The 25,868-nt window shown below is 28.8% G+C and overlaps 1 protein-coding gene across 1 annotated transcript in view; it reads right to left on the bottom strand.

Annotated features, from left to right (window-relative positions):
- LOC129946974 (SCY1-like protein 2) overlaps positions 1 to 9,413 on the bottom strand; it is a 156,065-nt gene extending 146,652 nt beyond the window's left edge. The window contains exon 1 of the mRNA XM_056057360.1: positions 9,217 to 9,413. The gene's annotated coding sequence lies outside the window, so the exon portion shown is untranslated. The remainder of the gene's footprint in view (positions 1 to 9,216) is intronic.
- Positions 9,414 to 25,868: the final 16,455 nt, after the last annotated feature.

A 25,868-nucleotide genomic window follows, 5' to 3' on the forward strand; every position in this document is an offset into this window, starting at 1 on the left:
ATATTTTTCATGAATAATATTTTCGGATTTATTGTGTATTTAAAGCTTGTTTTTTTATGTAGAACTTTTTAATAAATATTAAATTCGGCTTTAAAAGAATCTTAGTTTAAGAAAGTGCATATTGCACTTAAAATGATTTTAAACAAATGCTGAAACATTCATGATGTTTAACTGAAGTGATTTTAATAAAACATTGCAAGCAGTCTCAAAGCGATGTCCTTCAAGATAATTTAAAAATCTTAACTTCTAATACAATCACAATTCAAAAAGTTGATTAACTGAAAAAAAAATATTTCAAGGATTTTAATTTAAATGAAATAAACGATTTGGTCAAAGAGTCTCTTAAAAAATAGTACCTATGTTTAAAGATTAAAAAAATGTACCCTCAAAATAAGTTAAACTTTAAAAGTCCTTTAATTTTTTAAACTAACTTTAGTTTTTTTTCAAGAATTATTTGTGATGTGTTATTTAGTTATTGAGTAAAATAAACAAACTCTTTATATGTGAAGTTCGTATTAAAAATTTTAAACCGTTTTTGTGATATCGAATTGTGAAATTAATATTTTTACATAATCCAAGAAAACCAATCAATTTTGATCATTAAATATTCTTAAAATATAATAAGAGCTTGTTGATACAAAAGTTGATACCAGTAAAGGATACAAATAATTAAATAAAATTTCGGGCCGTTTTCGAGAAACTGCTAGGTTTTGATTATTGATCAAATCATTTGCATTCATTTTCGGCTTTTAAAAAAAAGAGCCTGGGATGCGAACCACACTGATAACTTCCCATCCCGTCTGTCGATTTGTCTTGCTTAAAAGTTTGTAGGTTTTCGTGTTGGGTTAAAAACTTGTCAGTTGAATTATTCTTAAAAATTTTAAAATTTCCAACAATATTTTCCATATAAAAAAATAGTTTAAGTTGAAAATCTAGTTTTGTTAAATAGATTTTTAGTCGAAAATAATTTTTTACCAATTTCAGAAGCATTTATTAAATTTTTAAAAATTGGATGAATGAAATTAATTTGAGAGATATTGAGAACTGAACATCAATTTTCATCAAATTTGCGTAGTATTTTTTATAGATTTTATTTGTTTATGAGAAAACGGACTGTTGGGTTTAAAAAAACTACTGAATATCAAAAACAATATTTTCTGTGAATTACAAAAAATTTTCAAGGCAATATTTTTAATTTTTGAAAAGCTATCTGAGTCGAAAGTAAATTTTTATCAAGTTTTAGTATTGTTTGTTATTTTTTAGGTTTTTATTTTTTGTAAACAAAACTGTCAATTTGATTTTTTTTAAAATTTTACTGAATGTTGACATCAATAAAAGTTTTGAAAAGATATTTGAGTCCAAAATCAATTTCTACCAACATTTATTAATTTTCTTAAGGTTTTAATTTTTTGTAAAAAAATCTGTCAATTCGATTTTTCTCAAAATTTAACTTAATGTTGGCAACAATATTTTTTAAAAGATAAAAGTAGTTTTAAGCTAATAATCTCAAATTTTTCAAAAGATATTTGAGTACAAAATCAATTTTTACCAAGTTTTATTAATTTTTTTTTTAGCTTTTTAGTTTTTTGTAAAAAACTTGTCGATTCAATTTTTTCCAAAATTTTTTTGAATGTTGAAAACAATATTTCTTATAAGTGAAAATAAGTTGGAAGCCATAAACTCAAATCTTTAAAAAGATATTTGAGTCGAAAATCAATTTTTTACAACTTTATTAATTTTTTAAAAAAAAACTTGTTTTGGAGATGAAATCATTTCTTATTCGTAAATTTTCGATTCGACAAATTTTTTTTTGGTTTATAAAAAACCGTTAATTGGATTTTTTCCACAAAATACTTGTTTGGTATCACGTTACAATATAAAATATAGAATTTAATTCAAGTCTCTAGCGTTATTGGTTCGTGAGATATTTAGGGCTTACTAAAATGTTCATCTTTTTTCAAACTGCTATGTTAAAAAAAACACCCACGCAATTTTCTTGAGAGTCTTTTCTGGATCTTTGGTCTTATTATATGTAAAACAACAATTGTTTGACGCCGATAGGTCTTCTGGTTATTAAGCTATGGACGACGAAAAAAACATTGCGAACGTACGTACACACGAGCGCACAGACATCTTTCTAAAAATCTTTTATTTCGACTCTAGGGACCTTAAAACGTCGAGAAATGTCAAGATTTTCAATTTGACAAATCGGTAATAACTAATAATTACATTTAACAATTAATATTTGCAATAATTTCCTATGGGAAGTAAATAAAATAAAACCTAACTTAGATCTGTTTTAAGACTTAATTTCAAAGTTGAAACACAATCGACAAGACTTGAGTTTGATTTTTGTGCGAATGCAATTATTACCATAAATTTTTAAAGGTCGTAAGTAAAAATCATTGCTGGATTTTAAACAAATTGTTTCGAAAAAGGTGTTGCGTAACAAATATCTCAAGACCCATCAACTTCAATTTTTCTAAAAATAAATAATGTAATCTTTGAAATAACTGTCCACATTTTTTATTTTAACGACATTTTTCATGTGGTACAATGATTTTAAAATTTCTTAAGAAAATAGGAAAACCTGCAAAAAAATTGCCACCATTTATTTTTTAAAATGTGTTTAGGAGTGAACTATCTTTTAAACGCATAGAGGGATTAGACTTTTTCTAAGAGCTTGGTGAAATTGTACTGTTCAAATTTCAGCTTTTAAGATTGATATTTAGACGTCCCTCACCGGGTTTTTCTTTCTTTTTTCTTGCTTCTTAATTTTCTAATTTAAAACCTGTAATAAATGTTTTTAAAAATATATTTGAACAGTCTTTAAAAAAGGCCTGGACATATTTTCTAATTACAGCAATTCCTTAACAGTTATCAAGAGTTTAATTGTTTTTTTTTATTGTATAACCCTTAACAATAGGTTCTTTAAAATTTTGAGCCATTTACTGCAACTTATTTATCTTGCACAAAATATTTGTGTCGATTTTCGGTAAAATAAGAAAAAAGTTGCAAGATATTTCACTAAATTCGTTCAACGTCCTAAATTTCTTAACAAAAAAAATAGCTTAAACTCCAATTTTTGAATGCAATAGAATACAGTATAGCAATTATTTTTAAGGATGCTCATGGAAAGTTATAAGTTTTTGATGTATGCTAGCCTCTCGATTTGTTTTTTTTTAAATGTTCTTTAGAAATGTATAAGTGCAAGAAAAACATATTTTATACTTTCAATAAATGAGTACGCTTTTAATATGATGAAGTGAATTTAATAAAATTTTGCAAAAAGTCTTGAAGGAAAATTTGAATTCTCAAATTGCAATGAAACCAAAATTAAAATGGTTTGGGGAGTGGGTCGAAATGCTGTCTTTTAAAATACTGTATGGTCAAAATTCTGTATGATACTGTATGGTTAATATTTTGCATTTCATAATGCTGGAAATTTAAAATACTGTATAAAACTGGAGGTTTTGACAGATTAATTAGTTTGGTGCAATTGTTTATGCAATTATTGATGATAGGAATTTGACATGCAGTATTTTGCACATAGAGTAATTCGAAATACAATATTTTAAATACGTTATTATGATCCATACAGTATTTCGACCCCAACCTAATGGTTTATTATCACAAAATTCATTCCAATGATTTCCATTTTAAAATTAATGTGGACAGAAATATATTTTGAAAAATGCATGTTTTGCTTTGTGTGGGCTTTTTTGAAACAAAAATATATAAAAACACAAATTAGGCTATCAAGTTGAGTTCAATTTTTTAAAGAACTAATATTTCAATTAGCTTGAATCTTTCTTAATCGAACTTACATTATGTTTATGTATTTAAAAAATGTAACTATATAAGAGAAATATAAAATGCAAAAACATAAGGTTGAATATTGAACCAGATGCTTTCATTCATAATTCCTATAACTTTCCTTGTGACTGAATTTTTAATTCCGAGAAAAAATTGTAATATTTTCGAATTTTTAAATGAAATTAAATCAATTGAGTCCTCATTATTATCAAAGTAGAGTAAAAGTACATAATTCAGTTGACTTTATTTTGACACGAAGTATTTTCTTGCATATTTTAATATATAAGTATAATATTTATATACTCGTACTTTTGCAGGAAAGTATACCTACGTAAATAAACATAATATTTAATCACCACCTATGGTATCCTTTAGTAAAATGATTTAACAATCAACTTCCATTCCCTTACTTAAACTACCTTCTGGCTAGCGGGAGCATAAAGTTAATACAGAATACAAAATGTATACATTTATTAACTAAGAGAATATTGTATATTCCACGTGCATAAAAATGTATAATATTTTTTGTCCTTATAGTGATAACGACGTGTCAATGCCGCTAGCGGATATTATTATTATTATTATTAATCCATGAAAATATTGTGACTTTACATACAGCTTAAACTCTGTATAGATTAACGGCTTGAAAAAAATAATATTCTTTATATATTTGTATATAATATACTATTGGAGGAATTTTAAAATTTTAATAAAAATATGTAGAATTAATTCATAAAGAAATGTATCAAAGTAAAACCTGAAGTAAATGGGCTCGACATTGATGCCTTTTTAATTCTTCTTATCTCTTGCACTATAAAGTTTATGAATATTAATCGAGAGCAAAAATTATCGTATGATATAAAGATATCGCTCATTAAAACGAATACCGTAAGATACAGGACGAACCCATTTCTATTAGAGTCTCTTATGGAAGAACGTAATTTTTGTAACTTTACAACCGAATAAAATTGAATAATTTCATAAAAATAAAGACTATTATGAAATTAAACAATTCAATTTATTTAATTTTGTTTTAGGAAGAATATTATGGTTCTTTAAATAATGTTATTTTTGTTTTAAGCGAGCGAATAATTATAAAGCAGATACATTAAAAATACTATCAAAGATTAAATATATTAAGGCTATAAATGCCTTAGAACATGATTTTTTAATTTGGAACAATTATACATAAAAACCTCGGTTGGCTCCAGAGGAAAAAGGATACGCTATATTTCGAAATAATTTTAAATATTTTTGACAAGTTTCAAGTTGTGAAATATATCCTTCAGAATATTTGTGTTTGAACCAGTCTTTTTAAATTACTTAATACCTTATTTCATAAGTTATCGATCTTTATATATTTGCAGTTTAAGCAAACTTGAATTTCTTGATTTAGTGATTTCATGGTCTTGAAAAGTACGTTTTGGATTAAATTCTTAATGTTTGATTTCGAATTAAAATTTTTACTTTCAGCTAAACCTCTAAAAGTACCTGTTTTCAACATTATTTATTTATTTATAAAAACTGACATTTATTTAATTTATTTATTTAATTCGTTAAACAAACTAACGTTAGAACTTAAGACTAATATTATTTACATGAATTCTTAGATTTATAGATCTACAATGCTACAAGCAATTTGAAAAAAAGCTAAACTGGAGTATTGACAAAATTTACTTTAAATGGTTTACTTTTAAAATCATCGCTTACGAAATATACCAAAAAGTAATACTTGTTATATACTGAAAGCAATTGGTTGAGGGGACTGTTTTCACCATAGTTCGATCTGCTTGATATAGGACGTAAAGGAACTTGTCTTCTAAAACTTGTACGGCTATCGATAAAGTTTAATTGTTCCAAAATTGATGGTGATATGACTGACTCATTGATTAATTTTATAATAAAGCACAACTGAATGTACTCCTTGTGTTTATGAAGCAATGGAAGATTTATGAGCGTGAGCCTATGATTGTACGGTGGAAGTTTGACCCTATCAGACCATGGGAAGAAAAGGAGGCAGAAGCGCATGAATCTTCCTTGTACTCCTTCTATTCAGTTCACTTATATGGACTGAATAAAGGGAGCCCATATTATGCAGTCAGATTCCAATATTGGTCTTAGAAATGATATATTAAGAAGTTTAGGAATATAAGGGTCGCGAAAATCATGTGAAAACCGCTTTATAAATCCGGGCGTTTTAATAATATAGTCATTATGATTTTTCTACAAGTTAATTTTGAGTCAAGAATAAAACCCAGGTCAGAGAAAGTAGAGAGTTTAGTCAAATAAGAAGAGTCTAATTGAAAATTGAAGGTCAAAACATTTTGTTTGCATGTAAAGAACATTGATTTACATTTGTCTATGTTTAGTAAAAGCTTATTTACTCGTATAAGACACCATTCCCGAAAACTATTTAGATCATCTTGTAAACAGTCGTAAAGTGTGCCAAAAGGTTTGAAAATTTTAATGTCATCAGCGTAAATTAAAACAGATGAGTGTTTTATAATAGAAGGTTAATTGTTAACATACAAAATAAACAGTAGAGGTCCTAAGTGGCTACCTTGTGGTACGCCAGAATTGGTTTAAAAATATGATCACCGCTTATTCCTAAAAACTACGCTGTACGATCTATTATATGATTACGACGAAACCCAATTAACTTATCGTTAAAGCCTTGGGATTTAAGTTTGGAAGTAAATGTTTTATGGCACAATTTATCAAAGCACTTACTGAAGTCTGAGAAGACACAGTAAACTTGTTTCCGTTTTTCAAACAAATCTAAACAAAAAGATCTGAAATGAAAAATGTCAGTAACTGTTGCCTTATTTTGAACAAAACCACGGTGACTGTGACAAATTATAGACTTACAATTAAACTATATGACTTTTCAAATAATGGACTCAAATAACTTAGGGATGACGGACAGTTTTGTAATGGGACGATTATTTTGTATTTAATATTTTTTTACTTTTTTTGTGTAACATTGTAACCATGTTTAGAGACAGACTAGTCACAAAAAAAACATATAAAAACACTTTCAAACCATTTTGACATGTTCTAGTTTATCGTGAACAAAACCTTGTTAACCAGTGTTATATTTAAATAAACTTAAAAAGAAGTTTAAGCTGTTTTTTGTTGCGGTATTGAGGACGTTAAACCAAATAAGTGTGCGAGTTTTCGTAGGATTTTTTTTATTTATTTTACAAAAGTCAGCAATAATATTTCGTAAAAGATACAATAATTTGAAAATCAAAAACCAGAAGTAAAAACTTCTCAACAATCATAAATACATTTTTCACTAATTTAGTGTTTTATTTATGTATGTAAAATATTTCTAAAAAATGTACCGATTTTTAATAACATAAAATCAATTTTTAATACACTTATCGTTGGATATGTATATCGTTACATTGGTTCGTAAGATATTTGAGGTCAGCGATATTTATCAATTTTTTTGTAAGTCCTTTCTGCATATTTTAACGTCGATATATTTGTGAATTTTTGAAATATGGCCAACGAAAACACGCACTTCCAGACATCTTTCAAAAAATCGATTTCCATTCTAAAGACCTTTAAATTAAAATTTTTTTAATAAACAAATCTCCCCGATTAAAATAACTTCCAATGGGATCTTTTGTTTAGAAATTTTAAGATTTTTCGAAAAGAAATCTTTGTAAAAATGGATTGTATTTCAGAAAACAAAAGTTTTGAAAATTAAATAATTAAAAATCTGGCTTTTTAAAGTTAGTTAAAAGCTGATATAAGCACAAATCAGCAGAAAAAAACTGCAAAACAAACAAATCCAAGCTTCAAGTGATTCAGAAGACTTAAGCCTTGCAGATTGAGGTAAGCCTCCTGGACCATATCTGGAAGGTGAAAACTCTGATTGCGATGAATCAAACACAAATTACTATAAACTTAAAAGTAATACTAAACTAAATATTGGTGACTATGGTTTGGTCAAGTTTGACGCACGAATTGCGAAATATTATGTTGGGCAAATAAATAAATTTAAAAATATCATTTCTATGTTCACTTTTTCCGAAATAACATCGATAAATTGGCTTTTTGAAGATATATCTCTTGTTTTCAGAAGTGATATTGAGTTAAAGCTGCCATTGGCAGAACACCCAGCTGAATCATCAAGATAGCCAAATCTTCTCTTATTTAAAGACGTCGATATGAGCTAATACAAGGTTCATTGATTTTTTTGAATTTATTTTAACGTTTAAAAAACGTTCACTTCACTTATTGAATATGGATTATCTTATCATAAGTTGCATAATTTAATGTAATTATTTTGCTTTAAAAAAAGACAACATTAATCGTATTTGTTCCTGTTTTTGGGAAAGTTGATTTAGTGTCCCACCACAAAGACCCCAATCATAAGGCACTTTCCACTTTTTGAGGTGATTTTTAAAGGTTGAGTAAAGTCTTAAAAATTATCAAATTTATAAATACGATTATTAAAACTTCAAATAAAATAAAATCATAGATTGAATACGCGTTTATAAAAAAGTTGATGTTAATCCAAGGAAAATATGTCGAATCTGCTCCACACAACATTTAATAGAGGTTTTTTTTTTTAAAGAATAATATTTTAAGTTAAAAACGGGTTAAATGGTTTTATTCATAATAAAGATCGAGTTTCAATTTTTTAAACTTTGAGAAGTAGAATAATGTTTCTAATTTTATTTAATAAATTTTATTATATTTTAAAAAACGGCTCGATTTATTTATTTAAACGATTACTTAGTTTTAGTTAAAGTTTTGAAAATTTGTATTTGGTTTTTTTCTATCGCAGAAAAATGTTATACAAAATCAATTTCCAATTGTTTATGATTTGAGTTTTTTAATGGATGAATGTATATAAAATCGTGAAATTATTGAATCCTTAAAATAAAATGGTTGTAAATTAATATATAATAACACATATTAACTAAGAAACATTTTATAAAATCCAATAAAAATAATCACTAAAAATAATTGATACATATTTTTAACTAATTTTAAAATGAAAATACATTAAAATGTAATAAATACAAATTAAAATAAATATACTTAACGATAAATTTAAATTAAATAAAGAGTAACTTTAAATAAATAAAAATGAAATCAGCGCATTTTGTATTTGTAACTTCAGTAGAATTAAAACAATCAATATCAGTTTCATTTTGAAACAAAAGCAATCAATTTCGAGCTAAAAATATGCTAATTTTAGATTTTTTTATAAAACACAATACCAACAACGATATTTTGTTCAAGTTTTATAAAATGAAAAACACCTTTAATATTTTCCGAATGTATTTGAGTACACAAAAATTCATACTTTTATAATAGTCCTTGAAGCTTCTTCATTAATTTAAGGAAAACTTTGTTAAAATTCAAATTCAAACAAACCTCTTTTCAAGCAGGTATCCTTAAAAATTGCTGTGCAGGCATAAGTACTCCAATATAAAACGAATAAACACAAAAAAAACAACAAGTTCACGAATCACTTTATAAAATTCAAGTTAAAATCAACGAAACTTCCACCTTGATTCCATAATTTATTATTACACAAAAATGAAAGATAAAAAAACTCACATTCACTCTCACAAAATCATCAAATAAGAAAAATTAAATTATAATTCCATTTATTTTCTATTCTTCAATTTTATTGATTTCCTTGCAGAAAGTTGAAAATTATTTTTTTTACGTATTCAAAAAAATTATCCACCGCTTTAGAAACACAATTTTACTTAATACAATTTTTAAAAATACATCACATATACAATCTGATAAAATCAGGCTTCACGCTAAAAATATAAAACAACTTTTAATTTGTATTCACAAAAATCTATAATTTTATTTAAAAGAATTTATTTTTAACTAAAGATTCTTCTTCAAAGGGAAAACTATTTATAAATTTATAACGTAGATCCTTTTTTTATTGAAAGATTCTAATTTATCTACGCAGAGATGGATAGATACATTTATATCTTATTTTTTATATCACTTTAAGAATCCTTTTTTTTGGAATGAAATTTGTCTAACGTTAGTTGCTGTTTCAAAAAACACAACGAGGACCGGAAACGTTCGATCGCAATTGAGCCTCTTATCAGACTAACTCGTAGGCAACAATTTTGAATCCTGGTAGAAGATGGTGTCCTTTTTTTCTTTGCTTACCTTTCCTGGAGAAATTTATGGCTATATGGGTGTATTGGCTTTAATATCCCTGGATGTGTTCCACAAAGTATACAAATGGGGGTTATTGATGGTGCAAGAAATCCTGTTCTAAAGAAGAGTAACTAACAGAGTGCTTTCGACTGAATGTTATTTTCCCTTAACCCCAGGTGAGTTCTAAAATGGTGGTGCTAAATAAATGTACTAAAACACTGAGCAACAGTTAATAGCTTGTTGCTTCTACATGTATGGAATGTGGAAAGCTTTTACTACGACACAATAGACGTTTGCAACTGGTGGCATTTCCCCTTCAAAAAAAGCCGAGGGTTTTAAGGACATACAGAATCATATGATTCTTTCATGTCTACATTTTGGTTGTACGTAAGGATACTCAAGGATAATAATTTTATTCCCCCTCATAGAATTTATGTTTTGGATGATGAGGATTTTGGAGAGAGACAAAAAGAGAAAGAGAGAGAGAATGCGAGTGTATGCATTTTGTTATTTTGTCTGCGGAACTTGATAGATTAGTGTGGGTGAGGATTTTTCAAGGCTACCCACAGCAAGGACCTAGATTCACCTGTTGGCGGGAGGTTAACGAAAGGTTTTCATGTTCCATTTTTATTTTTGTACATATTTTTGCTCTCGTTTTTTTTTTTTTTTTTGGTTTGTAGGTCCTTTTACGACGCAATCAGTCTTTTTGTTTATTGTTTGTATCGGGTTATAGGTCTGGTTGTTATCATAAAAATGAATTGTTGGCACTTTTGTTGTGTGTTTACACATCAAGTTGGTAGATTGATGAAATGTGAATAATGGATTTAAAGGATTCTTTACTTTTTTTTTGTTTGCTTTTATGAAACATATTATATGGGCAGTAAAATGTTGTAAAATGAATATGAATTCTTGAGGATTGTAAATAGGTATAGATATTCGAGGATGAGAAGAGGAAATATTGTTATTTAATAATATGCGATGATGCTTAAATCTTTTTGTTCGTAAAATGAGAAAACATATCTTTAAGAAAAATCACACTGATATCAACTTTTATTGACATAAAGTTTGAAACAATGAAGCATCAATTTTACAAAACTTGTAAAAGTTTTTTTCTTAAGGACAACAAAGATAAAATTGATTTCGATTTCGTTTTGCTCAGACTGGTTTTTATACTAATTGGGATGGGATTAATGGAATCTACATGTCTGGTGGTTTTATATAAACAGACAGATACCACCTTCCTACCTACCTTAACGTCGTCGTAGTCGTCGTCGTCTTTGGTCCTTGCTTGAAAACTGACACCATTTAATTTTTTTCTTTTTTTCGTTCGTCGCTATTCAATTCGTCCTTTTCAGGTGGTTGAGAGTTGAGACGAGGATGAATAATGCAAGGACCCTACCTACTTACTTTCTAAGCTTACAGACAGCGTTATTGACTTAGAATCTTGAATTGTGTTGATTTTGTGTAACCGAAAGCCTCATAAAGTTGAAATTTGTGCGTTAAAAGCAAACAGTTTTTGTTTTATGCCATCCAGACCATTCAAATAAAATTTATATAAATATTTGCGTCATGAATGACAATTCATTAGCAAATAAAATTGAAATTCAGGTGGTTTTGAAATTCAAACCAAAAAACAAAAAAAAATAAGACCTAACCTCAATTTCATTATCCCTGCCATACATATAAAAATCAAGGTTCAATGGTTTAGTTTTAAACTTGAATACCTATAAGAAAAAAAAAAACAAAAATTCTGATTGTGTTATTGATATAATGGTGAAGGACAAATTAATTGAATTTTTCAGAGTTTTTTAAAAAAAAGCAAACAAACAAACACTTTTCCATTAACATTAATAAAAGAAAGTCTTGTTTTCGTGGGTGGCATTTTTTAAGGAGTTTTGTAGGTAAGGTAAGTATGAAGGCATCTAAAGAAAGTACACTTGAATGCTTACTTTGCAGGAATGGGAAGGGGTTTGACTCCCACTCAAAAGGCAACATTCCATAGAAATGAATGCTTAGAATGTATGTTCTGAGTAAATATCATAGAAATTTATATGCATAGCTACAAATATGTATAATGTATATGTACATAATGCGTGTATTTACAAAATCTTACATTTTAAATTTTTCGTATCTAAGCGACGAAATAATTCAGCTTGTATTGGTTGGTTTTTGATTTCATTTTAAATAAACCATGTGGAATTTAAAACGGTCTAATATCATTAATTAAAAGTAAGAAAATATCCAATCTTCTTTTTTTTAGACATTTTTACCCTCGAGTAGGTAATTTTTCTTTCATTTTTCAATGAGGTTTCAAGTCTTTAGAATTTAAAAATATTGTAATTAGAATAATTGGAACTGTTTTTGATTTTTTTTTCGTAGACATTTGTAACCTTTCCTTTAAAAAGAACTCGATGGCAAAATATTAATATAAGTGCCAATCACTTTAATTTTCAAACCTCCCTTAAATGTTGTTGCGTCTATTTTTCTGCTGTTTCAATTCAAAGCAGGTAAAGACAACCATTTTATTCAATACTCGATTTATTTCTCTAAATTAACAACTCAATTTTCTTTAAATCTCTGCAATTTTTCTTATACTCTCATTCAAATCAACTCTCAAGGATATTCAAAAGTAAGTAGAAAGAAAAGTACGCCCAGGTAATTTGTAGTTATAGCTTTCAAACCATAGCAATTTTTATAGCATTGTTGGTACTTAGAGACAATATAAATGTTCACATTGCCCAATTCCCAAATTGACATATCTATGTATATAAATGTATGTATATACGAAGGAACATCAATACACATCAGTAAGCTAAGTTGATATTGGTATTTTTCATTTCCTGACTTTGCCTTGACAAAGAAAGAAAATATATAAGTAAAAAAAAGGCAAAAAAGAAAACAGAACTTTATTTCCCAGGATAAGGGAGTCCTCATTGCTGGCACTTAATAGTATCGGATCAAAGGGGATCAGAAAATCTGTTGACAGAGACTTTTCTTTTTTTTTTTCTATGTATCAGACTAAGAAAAAAGCTGAATTCGGATTCTACTTTAAACTTGAGTTGGGCACTCATTTTGGTCGAAGTGTTTAATATGGTTACCATTTTCGTAATATAATCGAAGTGGATTTAAGTTAAAGGAGGAGGAATCAAAAACAAAACCTATTCTTTGTCTTTTACAATATTTGTAACTTTTTCGATACCTTTGTTCCAAATCTCAACCATCAATATTGGTAGTTGATAAATATCAAAGCTTAATATTTAGCAAGTCAATTGATAACAGTTTTGATAATTAAAAACCATTGAAATGCATAATCTTCTTTGCTGGTTTAAAATTGGACACACACTGACGATATGAAAGCAATCTTCTTTAGCTCTCAAGTTACATAAATTACAAAATTGGTCAAAGCCGTTGTATGGTTTTCTATTTAAATGAAGAAGTTCGCATCTTGATTTAAAAATTAGGGAAATATCTTTATAGGAGAAAGAATCTTGGAAGTAGTTCTTGTCACACAAGTTATAATTAAGCTGGCTAAAAACTTATCTGCTCTCCGATTGACGGGCATTTTCAATCATTCGATTTCGGTTTTATTCTTCAAGTTTTTGGATGATTTCGTAGAACTTCGTTTTCATCTCAACAATATTGTTGAGATTGATCTGCACTTCATGTCCTCATCCACCAGTCCTTATTGTTCGTAGAGCATCATTATCTTACATTACCGAGTTTCCCGTAGACCAAGCACTCGAATTAAATAATCTTTAACTTTAGACTTGAAGTAAAAAGTTTTAGCAGGCCTGTTTCCAAATAAATTGAATAGTTTAGTGCCAAAGGGAATATTGAATGTTTTCTTTAAGAAATTTCTTCGAAACTTTCGCATTTCTTCATATTCTTGTATGCCCCATATTTGTGCCGCATAACAAAGCGAAGATTTCACGCCTGCATTGAAAATATTATATTTTGTTGAAAGGTTTATGTGATCGTTAGAGAAAATCTTCTGCCAATAGTACCATTAATTGATCTTGAATTAAGTTTTTGCTTTTTCTACAAGGTGCTTGCTATAATCCAGGATTGGATTTAGTAAAACTCCCAAATGCTTGTATTCTTTCGATATTTCTAAACGACTTCCATTAAGTATCCCAGTATTCCTAACTTAACTACGATTGGAACGTACGTTTCGTTTTGTCTGTGTTGATGACTAGACCCCACTTGACACAATAGTCTGTAAGACAATTTACCATCAATTGCAGGGTTTCTGCTAATTCGGATAACAAAAGAAGGTCATCAGCGTTAAGTAATACATTTGTAACGATACCCGCATTTTGGACACCTCCTGGAATGTGCGTAGATATATCATTAATAAAAAGGGCAAATAGAAGAGCACTGAGTAGACATCCCTGCTTTTCTCTAATAAGTGATTTCAATATTTTTGAATATGAATCAAATGCGGCTTTAAAATCGACACGTGTATACATTTTTGTTTCTGGCTTCAAATGCTTTTACTATTGATGTAAAACTAAATATGTCAACCGTCGAATAGTTCTTTCTAAATCCGGCTTAAGCCTTTGTAAGAATGTTGTTAACATCCACCCAATTTTTAAGCCTGTTAATGAGAACACCACAAAATATATTCGCAATGACATTCAAGAAGGATATGCCTCATTAGTTTCAACAGCATTAAGATCATCTTTCTTATGGATGGGAAAAATTATCAATTTTTTAAAAGAGGTTGGCACATCAGCATTATTAAAAATGTTATTAAAAAGTGTATGTAGATGGTTATAAAAAGTAGGGGTTGCATTTTTAAAATATCGTAGTTTATCCATCATGGACTTTTCCCTCTTTTAAATATTATATTCTTAACAGTAATTGATAATCAAAAATGTGTTATTTTTTATATTTACAACTCTGTTTAAAAAACTAAAGTGTTTATTGGGACAAAAGCCCAACTATGATAAATATACTCGATCTTCTGACGAATAAAAGCCAAGTTAATTGTAGCCAGGTCAAAAGGGGTACAAAAATGCTTGCATTCTCGGAGTAAACCTAACCTTTTAGCAGCATTCTTGGATATTACCAATATGTGATCACTCCACAAGATTTGGTTTATAATGCACATACCTAAATAGAATTGAAAGCTTTTCAGTTTGCTGGGTGTAAGAACCACCTATTGATAGTTGCATTTGGGTAGGATAACACTTTGGCGACAGTAGACAGCATTAAAATACAAGGTTTTTGATTCCCCGTTCCACTATGTTGTCAAGATTAGAATTTAATGAGCTTATCATACGCTGCCGTAATCATCGTAATCAGAAAAACAATTAAGAGAGTTAGAAGTATTAGACAAAAGGTCATTTACAAAAATAAGAAAGAGTGTCGGAGTCAAAACGGAGCCCTGAGGCACACAAGCGTTTATTTTGTGGATATAAGATTTGAATCCGTCCAATACTAGCTGAATTGAACAGCCTGAAAACTAATTTCAAGCCTAACAAAGAACAGATTCATCAATACGAAGTGCACGAATTTTTGACAAGGGAGCTTGATGCCAAACTTTATCAAATGCACTTGACGGTCATTATTGAAGATATTTCTTAGGCTGAAAATTGATCAGCGTTTCCTTGACCTTTAAAGGAAGGGACGTAGGTGCCATTGGACCATTTTTTTGGACAGATTATACAAAATCTGTTTTCCATACACTCGGCAAGACACCTGTTGAAAAGGACATATGGGAAATTACCCAGTGGTTTTACCAGCGATGAAGAAAACCTTTGAATGTCGAGTGTTTTGAGTACTCTATTAACTAAACGAGTGCGAAAGAAGGTTAGGTTGAAGTGGCTGTCCATGATGGAATCGGACACATTTAGGCCAGTTTAATGTCCCATTGTGATACTACATGAACCTTGAGGCTTTCTCCTAAGCTCAATGAAACCAGTTTGATTTCCTTACGAATCTTGAGAGGCTGATTATGGTAATATGATTTAGATCGTTTAAATCGTTAAAGAAGAATTCTCCTAGGTAATTCTTGCGTTTTTGAGTTAAGCCAGGGCATGTACACAAAAGGTGAAGTACTGTTTTCTCCTGTCCATAGTCAATAATGCAAAAGTCATTTGAAAAAACGCCTAACCGTGTGGCGTGCTTTCCTATTAGACAGTGTCCGGTTATGACACCTATTATCGATCTGCTTAGTGATAGCAAGCTCCTTGAACGCTTTAAATCTATAGTGTTGGCCAGATGTTTTTGGTGACCTGACAAGTGGTGATGTTGTTCCACCTGGTGTTTGCCTTCTTCATAGCGTCTTGCATTAGCAACAATTTACAAGTAGCGATTGGTATGCCAGTATGTGCCAAACGTGGTAGAATGGGCTGCAATGTACCGTTCCTGTGAGATGATAGACAGTTATGGACTGTTATAAAGTTAATAGAGACAGAGTTCAGAGATTTGATGGCGGCCTGACTATCTGAGAATATACGGATATCAGATGTTGATATCACGTTAAGCCAGGACAACACTTGTTTGATCGAAATAAGTTCCGCCTGTAACACGATACAATGATTGGGAAGGCGGAATAAGATACTTAATTTCAGTCGATCAGAGTACACACCTCTATCAATCTCTTCTCTTGTTTTTGATCTATCTGAAAAGAGGACGGCACATCAGCCGTATCTGTATAAAAGTTTGCTGACTCGTGAAAGAAAGATCTGGAAGGTATAGAAATCTGGAAGTTTCTGTCGAATTGCAGTTGGAAAATGGTGTAGTCTGTGTGGAATTGACTCTAAATACCTTAGAATTACGGAGTGGCCGATGTTGTTGTTAATCCACTGCGACGGAGCTTTGAGGCAAATAGCAGAGCTTGCAGCTATTTGTTTGCTAAATATATCAAGAGGTCTTAGAGTAAGGTTTCCAGTGATGCAGATGGGGTCAAATTATAATTTAACAACTTCAAAAAAAAAAACATTTTATAAAAAAAGTACGGTTTGATATTTTAAAGTTTGAAAATTAAAATTCTGGCGCTTTTTCCCCTAAGAAAATTTTGTTTACTTAAACAAATATATTGAAATTTGAAACGGAATTCGTTTTAAATTTTTATATTGTATTCAAAATATAGAATTTTCTTAAACTGGTAACCATATTTGTTTTGTTTGTCCGTCTAGCAGCTTGAATAAAGATGCAATAAAATACGATTCATCCGTTTGTTCTTTGTTTTTTCTTATCGTAGACAAAGCTTTGAAATACTTTATTCTACTTTTATAGTATAACTAACCTACCTACCGACCAACCAAAGTGAGCCGCTAAAGACAACACGACAACAAGGACAATCCGATGCATTGAGACGAAAGGATGAGACTTTTATTTGCTTTATTTAAGAATTGAAATTCAAGTTGTCCCAAGGATATATTCCAATTGAGTTTTTTTTTTCTGTAGTTAAGAACAACAAATCAGATTTTGTTAAGGTTTACATAGTTTAAAGTTTAACACCGCCAAAGAAAAAAAATAAAGTAAACAACCTTCAAGGGATTTCAAAAAATTCTTTCGGGTGTATTTTTCGAATGAATTATAAGTTCTTTTTTTTCAAGTCCAGTATCCTTCTACAGAAAAAAAGTCTTAGAAAAAAAGGCGTTAATTTGTATGAACTTTGTTGATTTCCTTTGAAAAGTTCTACTTTAAATATTTTCTAGAGAATTGTTCAACATTGGTTTGGTATGAGACACTCAATAAAAAAGTTGAGTGGAGAAAAAGAGGAAATTCCAAACCTCCAAGTTTTATCATTAATATAGTTATACAGCGGTATTAGATTCAGTGGTAGTGGTGAAGTGAAGAGGGAAGAAAAAAGTAGTAGAAAAATAAAGTTACATGCAGTATAATTTCCTAGAAATGATGAAGGATAAGTATAAAAAGAAATACAAAAAAATACACACACATACACCGTACACACCATATTTTAATGCTTCACAATTTGCTTTTGAAATGTCCAAAAGGGAAAGTTTTAGAGAGAGTGACCTGTTGACGTGATATGAAAACATTTTCAACATAATGGAAAAAGTTTTACCTTGTAAATTTTTATACCTTTACCTGCTTTTCTTTTTTTTTTAATACGTTGGTGTAAGTAATTAAAGCGTAGTGATATCTCCTGCAATTACTAAAGTACCTAGGAATGTGAATAAAATAATAACTTGAGTCTTTACGTTGAATTTTTTAAATATTCTTTTTTGTAAATTCTCTAATTTTAATAATTTTAGAATTTCAGGAAGGTCTTAAAAGTTTGAAAGCTTGAAATTTAATAATTGTAAGATTTTAAATACACAAAATTTAAAACAGAAAGCAATTTCTTAACATTTACACTTTATTTAAGTTGATTTAACTATTCATAATTTGTTATCAGTTTTTGAAATCCCATATCTATCTCGTAAACTATTCAAATTAAAATGTCAGTGTTTCTTTTATCTAAATCATTTTAATGTATTTTCAAATTTCAAACTAAATTATCCTTGTTTCCTGTTTAATATAAATAAAGCAATAATGTCCACCTAATTTTGTCTTCCAAATTTTGTTTGCATATACAAATTAAGGTTTTTGTTTTGTTGGACTCCTAAATATTATAATTTATTGATATTTCAACACTAAAAAAACATCCTTCATTTGAAAAAAATACTCACAACACCCGAATACAAAAAATAAATTATCCTTATAAAATATTGTTGATATCTCTTTGTGCCGGAAAGTGCCATTTGGCTATTTTATTAATGACATATAAATCATGAAACAAGACGGAAGTGAACATTTTGGGTTAAATAAGATTAATGACCTTTTTTTCCTTGAAAACGGATTCACATTTTTAGTTTTAACGTACATAGTTATAGGTCGGTACCGATGCCATGCCAAAGGCGATTGGGGATTTTGTTCGAGACACCTGTGATGTATGAATAAATTATTGAAAATTTAACTCAGTGTCAGTTGATTTTGGATTGTATTATAGGTAACAGGTACGAAAGGAATGGAAAAAGTAGAGGTGAAAATAAAATACAATTCTCTTTATTAATCATGATTATAAATTTATTTTGTTTTAATGTTTCCGATTGAGTTTTAAGATGTTTTGGTTTTTTTTAATAAAAATGGAATTTGTTTTGAGGAATGGTCTTTTGTGTTTTCAATTTGCAATTTTTCACTTCCTGAAAGCTTTGAAAGTTTTTTTGAATAAAATGTACAAAAATATCATTTCTTCAAAAAATTCTCAATTTTGGCAGGGACTTATTTCATAAATCCCAAATATAATCTTAATTCTGAAAAAAGCAGACAATTTTCGGTGGGGTTCGAGATTTTTGTCTTCTTCTTTTCTGTCCTATTTGGAAAATTATTTATTCTTAAGAAACTATCCCATTTTCTGTTGTTTTATAAACCAAGGGATATTTATTTTCACAGAGTGAGTTCAGAAAAACCCTTCGACGAAATAATCATTTACAAAATGTGTGTATAGATAAAACAACATTTGCTTAGTTTGAGGTGTCCAAACGACTTTTAGATATCAGCACATTTTTCTTTTTCCATACAAAAATAGATATATTTTTGTACAGTAATGAGTTGAAGGAAATAACCTGCAATTTTAAGTTGTGATCAACTTAATTTTCGGTGAAATGCCAATTCATTATACTGGGTGTTATAAATTAATGAAGTAAGCATTTTTAGTTGAAGAAATTAAAAGTGAGGGTTACTCTTACTTCATTTCAAATTTCTTACTCAAATTCAAATTTAAAATTTTAGAATGTGTTTAGGATGTTCTTAAAAATGAATATCGCTTCAGTTAATATTTTTTTAAAATGATAAATTAAGTTTCTTGTATCTAAAGATTTTTGTTAGAGACATTTTTTGAATTGAAAAACAATTACACAGGTACTGGCAATTACATTTTTTAACTTCCCATAGGAAGTTATTGTAATCGAAGTGATCTGTTCAGTTTAAAATGTTGATATTTCACAACGTTTTAAGGTCTTGTCATTGTTCCTAGAAAGAAGTTGGCGAATGGGTGCGAATGGAAGTTTGCAGGTTTGTACCAACTCCACTTTAACTAAAAAAAGTGAAAAATTTAGTTAACTGAAAAGATATCGAAAAACAATAACACAAAAAATTCTATAAAAATGTTTAGCAAAATTGGTTAACAATACCAAATACCTCGACAAAAACATCTGAATCCTAAATTTTTCGATGAATGAATAATGAATTATTTTGAGTGCCACTAGTTTTTTGTTTTTATTTATATTTTCTAAGAATTTTATTTTTGTACTTTATGCAAAACTGAAGTTAAGGCTTTAGAATGAAGTTAACAAAATTTCCTTAACAGATCACAAATATGTTTATCGAATTTTACTTTACATACTTTAAGACTTTGGAAGCCTCAGAAAAATATTAATATATGTCGGTTTATATTGGTATCAGAGTTTTAATTAAAAAAAGTGGAAGAAAAGTTTTAGATTTGTAAATTATTCCACATTTTTGATGTGTGACTGATAAAAGAATTTCAGTACTTGTTGAACATTAGCATTTTAAGAAGTTCAGTTATAACCAAAAATTGTATGACCGGTGGGATGCAATTGGCAATTACGAAAGAAAATATCGATGAAACACAACAAAAGAAATCGTAGATTAAAGTATTTTATACCCAAGAAAGTAATTGAAAGTATTTATACAGATAAAAAGGCAGAAAGATGCAGAAAGGGCTCAGTTTGAAAAAAAGGTGAATATTTTGGTTTACCCTAAATATCTTACGAACCAAAAACTCTAAAGACTTAAATTAAATTTTATATAATATATTGTAACGTGATACCAAACAAGTATATTTTTTGAAAAAAAAACAATATAACGTTTTTTTTATAAATCAATAAAACTGAAAAAAAAAATTTGTTACCTCCAAAATTTTACGACTGAAATATGATTTCATCTCTAAAACATTTTGTGCAACGAAGAATAATGTTTTTGATATCTGATAAAATTTGAGAAAAGTCGAATTAACAGTTTTTTTTATAAAAAATAAAAACCTAAAAAAAACATTACTCAAAGTTCGTAAAAATTGAATATCGATTCAAATATCTTGTCAAAAACTTGAAATTTAGGCTACAAACTTTTTTCATCTTATAAGAAATATTGTTTTCAACATTTTGAAAAATGTTGAGAAAAAATCGAATTGACAGTTTTTTTACAAAAAATAAAAACCTAAAAAAATGTATAAAAGTTGGTAAAAATTGATTTTCGACTCAAATATCTTTTCAAAACTTTGAGATATTGGCTTTAATTTACTTTTATCTTTTAAAAAATCTTGTTTTCAACATTCAGTTAAAGTTTTAAAAAATCGAATTGACAGTTTTTTTTTATAAAAAATTAAAAACCGAAAAGAAAAATTAAAAAAAGTTGTTAAAAATTGATTTTCGACTCAAATATCTTTTCAAAAATTTGAAAAATTTCCTTCAAACTAATTTTATCTTATAAGAAATATTGTTTTCAACATTCGATAAAATTTTGAAAAAAATCGAATTGGCAGTTTTTTATACAAAAAACAAAACTCTAAATAAAAACAATTTACTTTCGACTCAAATAGCTTTTCAAAAATTCTAAATATTGGCTTCAAACTTATTTTATTTCACAGAAAATATTGTTATCGATATTCAGTAATTTTTATATAAAAATCCAACAAAATATATATGTATATATTTCATAAAAAATAAAATCTACAAAAATAATACGCAAATTTGGTAAAAATTGATGCGAGTACATACAGACAAACTTTTAAGCAAGATAAATCGACAGACGGAATGGGAAGTTAGCAGTGTGGGTCGTAACCCAGCCTCTTTTTTTAATACTGTCAAAGCATTCTATTTCTTATTTCAGAACTTTATGAAAAATTGTAGTAAAGGGTTTTACCCATAAAATTCCTTGAAAGAAAATAAAAAAGTCAAGTATTGCTTAATTCTTTTAAATCGTAGATACAAAACTGGAACATCCAGAAAGTATTTCAATATTAAGTATAATAATTGATAAGAATCATTTATTCAAGTTATCATTTTTCTTTAGAATGTAGAAGTTTGAAAATTGATTAATTTTTGCCAACTGTACAAAGGCCATCTTGTTAAAAAAAGTTTTGCATTTGTCTTATTTGTGAAGCTATTTTTTTGTTAAGTGCGTGGCTACAAAATATATTCAAAGATAAGGTTAAGAATAACCTTATCTTTTTTTTTCAACTATGTTTAGTTTTATTCTACATTATAACTTTTACTGCATCTTTAAATTTGTTTTCAATTTGTTCTAATTTTTATTTTCAATATTTTTTCATTTATTCCAATCATTTTACATTAAATACAATTTTTTTCTTCTTATTAAATGGGTCTATTAAATTTATTTGAAGAATTTTCCAGAAAGTTCTTTCGTTGAAAAGATTTATAAGACGTGCTTTTTAAAGTTGGATTTTAATCCTTAACACTTAATTGCAAGTTACAAAGTCATTGCTTAATTTAATGAAATCAAAATTTTAAAGTTTCTAAAACCACTTTATAAGTAAAAACATTTTATTAATATCTATTTGGTACTGAAATAAAAAGGGGGCAATAATAACGTACACACAACTTTTCCTTTAATCGAATTAAGGTTTATTATTTTGAAATTTTCTTGCCTCACAGACTGTGATGTTGATTGGCTAACAATAAAAACTTATTCGTATTCATAACAAATAACAAAAACCTCATATACGTATTTTTTTCGTTGTTAAAGATATCACTAGCGCTATTACCACCTATACGGCTATAACATTTATATGCACTTCATAGCCTCACATCTTTGATAATGAAGCGCCCACCCACTATTCTGGCTTTTATATTTTCCGAAATAGCTTCAAACTCTGTGCCGATAGCAAAATGCCAAATAAAAAATCACAAAATGCTGCATTTGAAGTTTCTTCTTGATTGAAATGAAAAACACAAAACAAAAACTAATTAATTCTATTTGGGTTTTTGGCAAAATTAAAAACAGATAAAAAAGATATGTGGAGGAAAAAATTGATCTCAAAACCAAAACAAAGCGAATTTTATCAATGATACATACGAAGTATAAATGATTTCCAATGCCAATAAAATCGTAGGTAGGTGATGTACGAATATACATTTGTATGTACAATGTTGTTTGCCAAAGGAATATGATGTGAATACATATGTAGTGTACCCCTACACACAAAATAAAAATAATTATTTTGACGGCTCTTTTGTTCTATTTCTATTTATAAATACGAGTACATATACATAAATAGATCGATTAAGGATAATAGGTAGGATGATTTATGTAGGAAGGTATTTGCAATCAATTTTTCAAATAAACTATGTAAATAGTAGAAAACAACACCTCCATTGATTAATGGAAAAAAAGCAGAGGTGTTAAATCAAAATGGAAATACAAATCCAAAAATAAAATTCAAAAATCAATATTAATTGGAATTTCCTTTTGAAAGGTTTTCAATGAAATTATAAAAATCAACAACTTCAAACAGCTTTTGACTTTTAAAATTTGCAAACATAAAAAATATTGTAAAAGGAAACCGTAGTTTTTACAAAAAACGACATTTGAAGCTAAATTCTCAATATCAGTGAGTTTTAGAGTTTAGTTATAAATACAGAAATATTTCAACTGAAACATACAAAGCCTTTAACATCAACGATATTTTTCGTTTACTGAAGTAAAATTTAAGAAATTTTGCAAAACTAAATATTTTAAAAATGACAGTTGGGACTGAAGGTGTACTTTATTTAGAACAACGGAGTTATGAATACTGCATACTTTTTATTTTTTAGGAAATGTTTGCTTAAATAATATATAAATGTTTTTTATTGAATTGAAATACAAAAAATGTTATTTATATTCCGTCTTAAAGTGAACCCTGAATTTGAATCCTCAGTAATTCATTGAGGAAACAACTATGAGCGAAAATATAATAATTATTAAATAATATATTAATTCGTAAGCACGGAAACGAAGTGTGTTGTGACACAAAAGTAAGAATGTAATAAATGACAACTGTCAGAACGTTAGTGGGAACGTTTAAAATTCCGCAACAGTTAGCAGATAAAAAGTCCTGCCACTTGATTAGCTCAGCTATAGGGTGGGTTCACTCACCGGTGAGGTTTGATTGATCAAATTAATAAAACAATATTATTAAAAAAATAAAAAGATACGAATTGTATGATAGGATGTTCCGTAATTAAAGAGGGCGCCAGTAATTTTTGTTTGGTTATAAAAAGGAAATTACAAACCTTTTTTTGGTTCTTAAAAAGAAGCTGAAAGAATGTTCCTTCCAATCGAAAGATTATTTAATTATATTTATTTTTTTTTTAAATAATTTTATTAAAATGTAAAACCGAGAATTCTGTCAACCATAAGTAAAGTTAACAATCAAAGTGTCAAATTTACCAAAAATGTAACAACATAATAAAGAATAAAGGTTTTGTTCCGCAATAGGTCACAAAGAAAAATCACGTTGGGAAAGTTCCCGAACAACAACGGAATCTTTATAACGGTTGCGAGTCCTTCACTTTCGGGAAACGAAGATCGCAGCGAAAGCACATCCGGGTTATCTTTAGGCAAACTTTATAGCCACAAAACCAAATAAAACAACTTACATACAACTTATAATTTTATCATCAGCGAATTCTATTTCTCCCAGTCCCCCAATGGCCCTATCTTCTCCAACAGAATGTTCTCCAATCACAAAAAACTATGCCACCTTTATTATTATTTTTTAACTCCCCAACTGGAATTCCTTTCCAAATACTTTACTTTAAAATGAATAGCAAAATGATATCACAACTTGAAATTCTTTAGCTTTTTCTAATTTATCGTTATTATTTTTTTTTCGACCACACTCTCTCGTAGCTTTCTAAAAAGTGCCAGTCAAAATGGCGAATTTCCCTCATCCATGCGGCCACGACATACTCGTATATGCCATCCTTCAGTGACTTTTAGTCCATGTTGGTATTCTGTCACGTTCTAACTGTGACACCCGGCTTTTTCGCTGGGGTGCATGCCATTGTCGAACCCAACACGCATATATGGTCTCGTTTACATTGCTGATTTGAACACCAACCTTGGCTGGTGGATAAGTTCAGCTCTTTTCCCGTCCATTCCAAATATCCTAAATAAATTGGGTGGCGCAACAGTCCGTTGTGAACCAGGGCCTAGTGACTTACAACTCTCTGTTGTCAGGAATGAAAGGGACTTATAATTTTAGGCCGAATCCGAACGGTTAATTTGAGAAAGCACTTTTTCATGACAAGAATTTCTCTTGAAGGATTTGTCAATTCCTCGCAAGAGGCAGTACCCGCGAAAATTATTTTTTTTTTAATCAAGATGGCACAGGCAGAGATTGAATCCAGACCCCTTGCATGACAGTCCAACGCACTAACCATCGGGTGCTACCAAATGGTCTTAAAGTAAAAATGAAAAAAAAAAAATATTAAAAGATCTCGAATAAATTCTCCAGCCCAAATTGGCCTAACTCTAGAACTTGGAGAGAGCACTCTGTTAGATAGGATCCCATGCTATTTATCAACAAAAATGGTGATAAGACATCTGATGGTTTACGCGAAATTTTAAATACTCTAGACCCATATACTTTAGCGCAGACAATTAAGGGGATAGGGAAGCACATCGCAACGTGATTTTACTTAGGTTGCTAGACAATTAAAAAAGAAAAAAGGAAGGTTAAACAAGTGTTGGAAAGGAATGAATAGTTAGGTGAAACTTGTTGTGGTACATTTTAAGACAACATTTAAATATCCATGTTTTTAGATATTTGAGATCTTATTTTTTAAACAAAAAGTTGTTCTATTATCAAAGAAAGAGAATTGAAGACGGTCACATGTTTCTCCTGACAC

This window comes from Eupeodes corollae, chromosome 2 (genome assembly GCF_945859685.1).
Source record: "Eupeodes corollae chromosome 2, idEupCoro1.1, whole genome shotgun sequence".
Classification (NCBI taxonomy): Eukaryota; Metazoa; Arthropoda; class Insecta; order Diptera; family Syrphidae; genus Eupeodes; species Eupeodes corollae.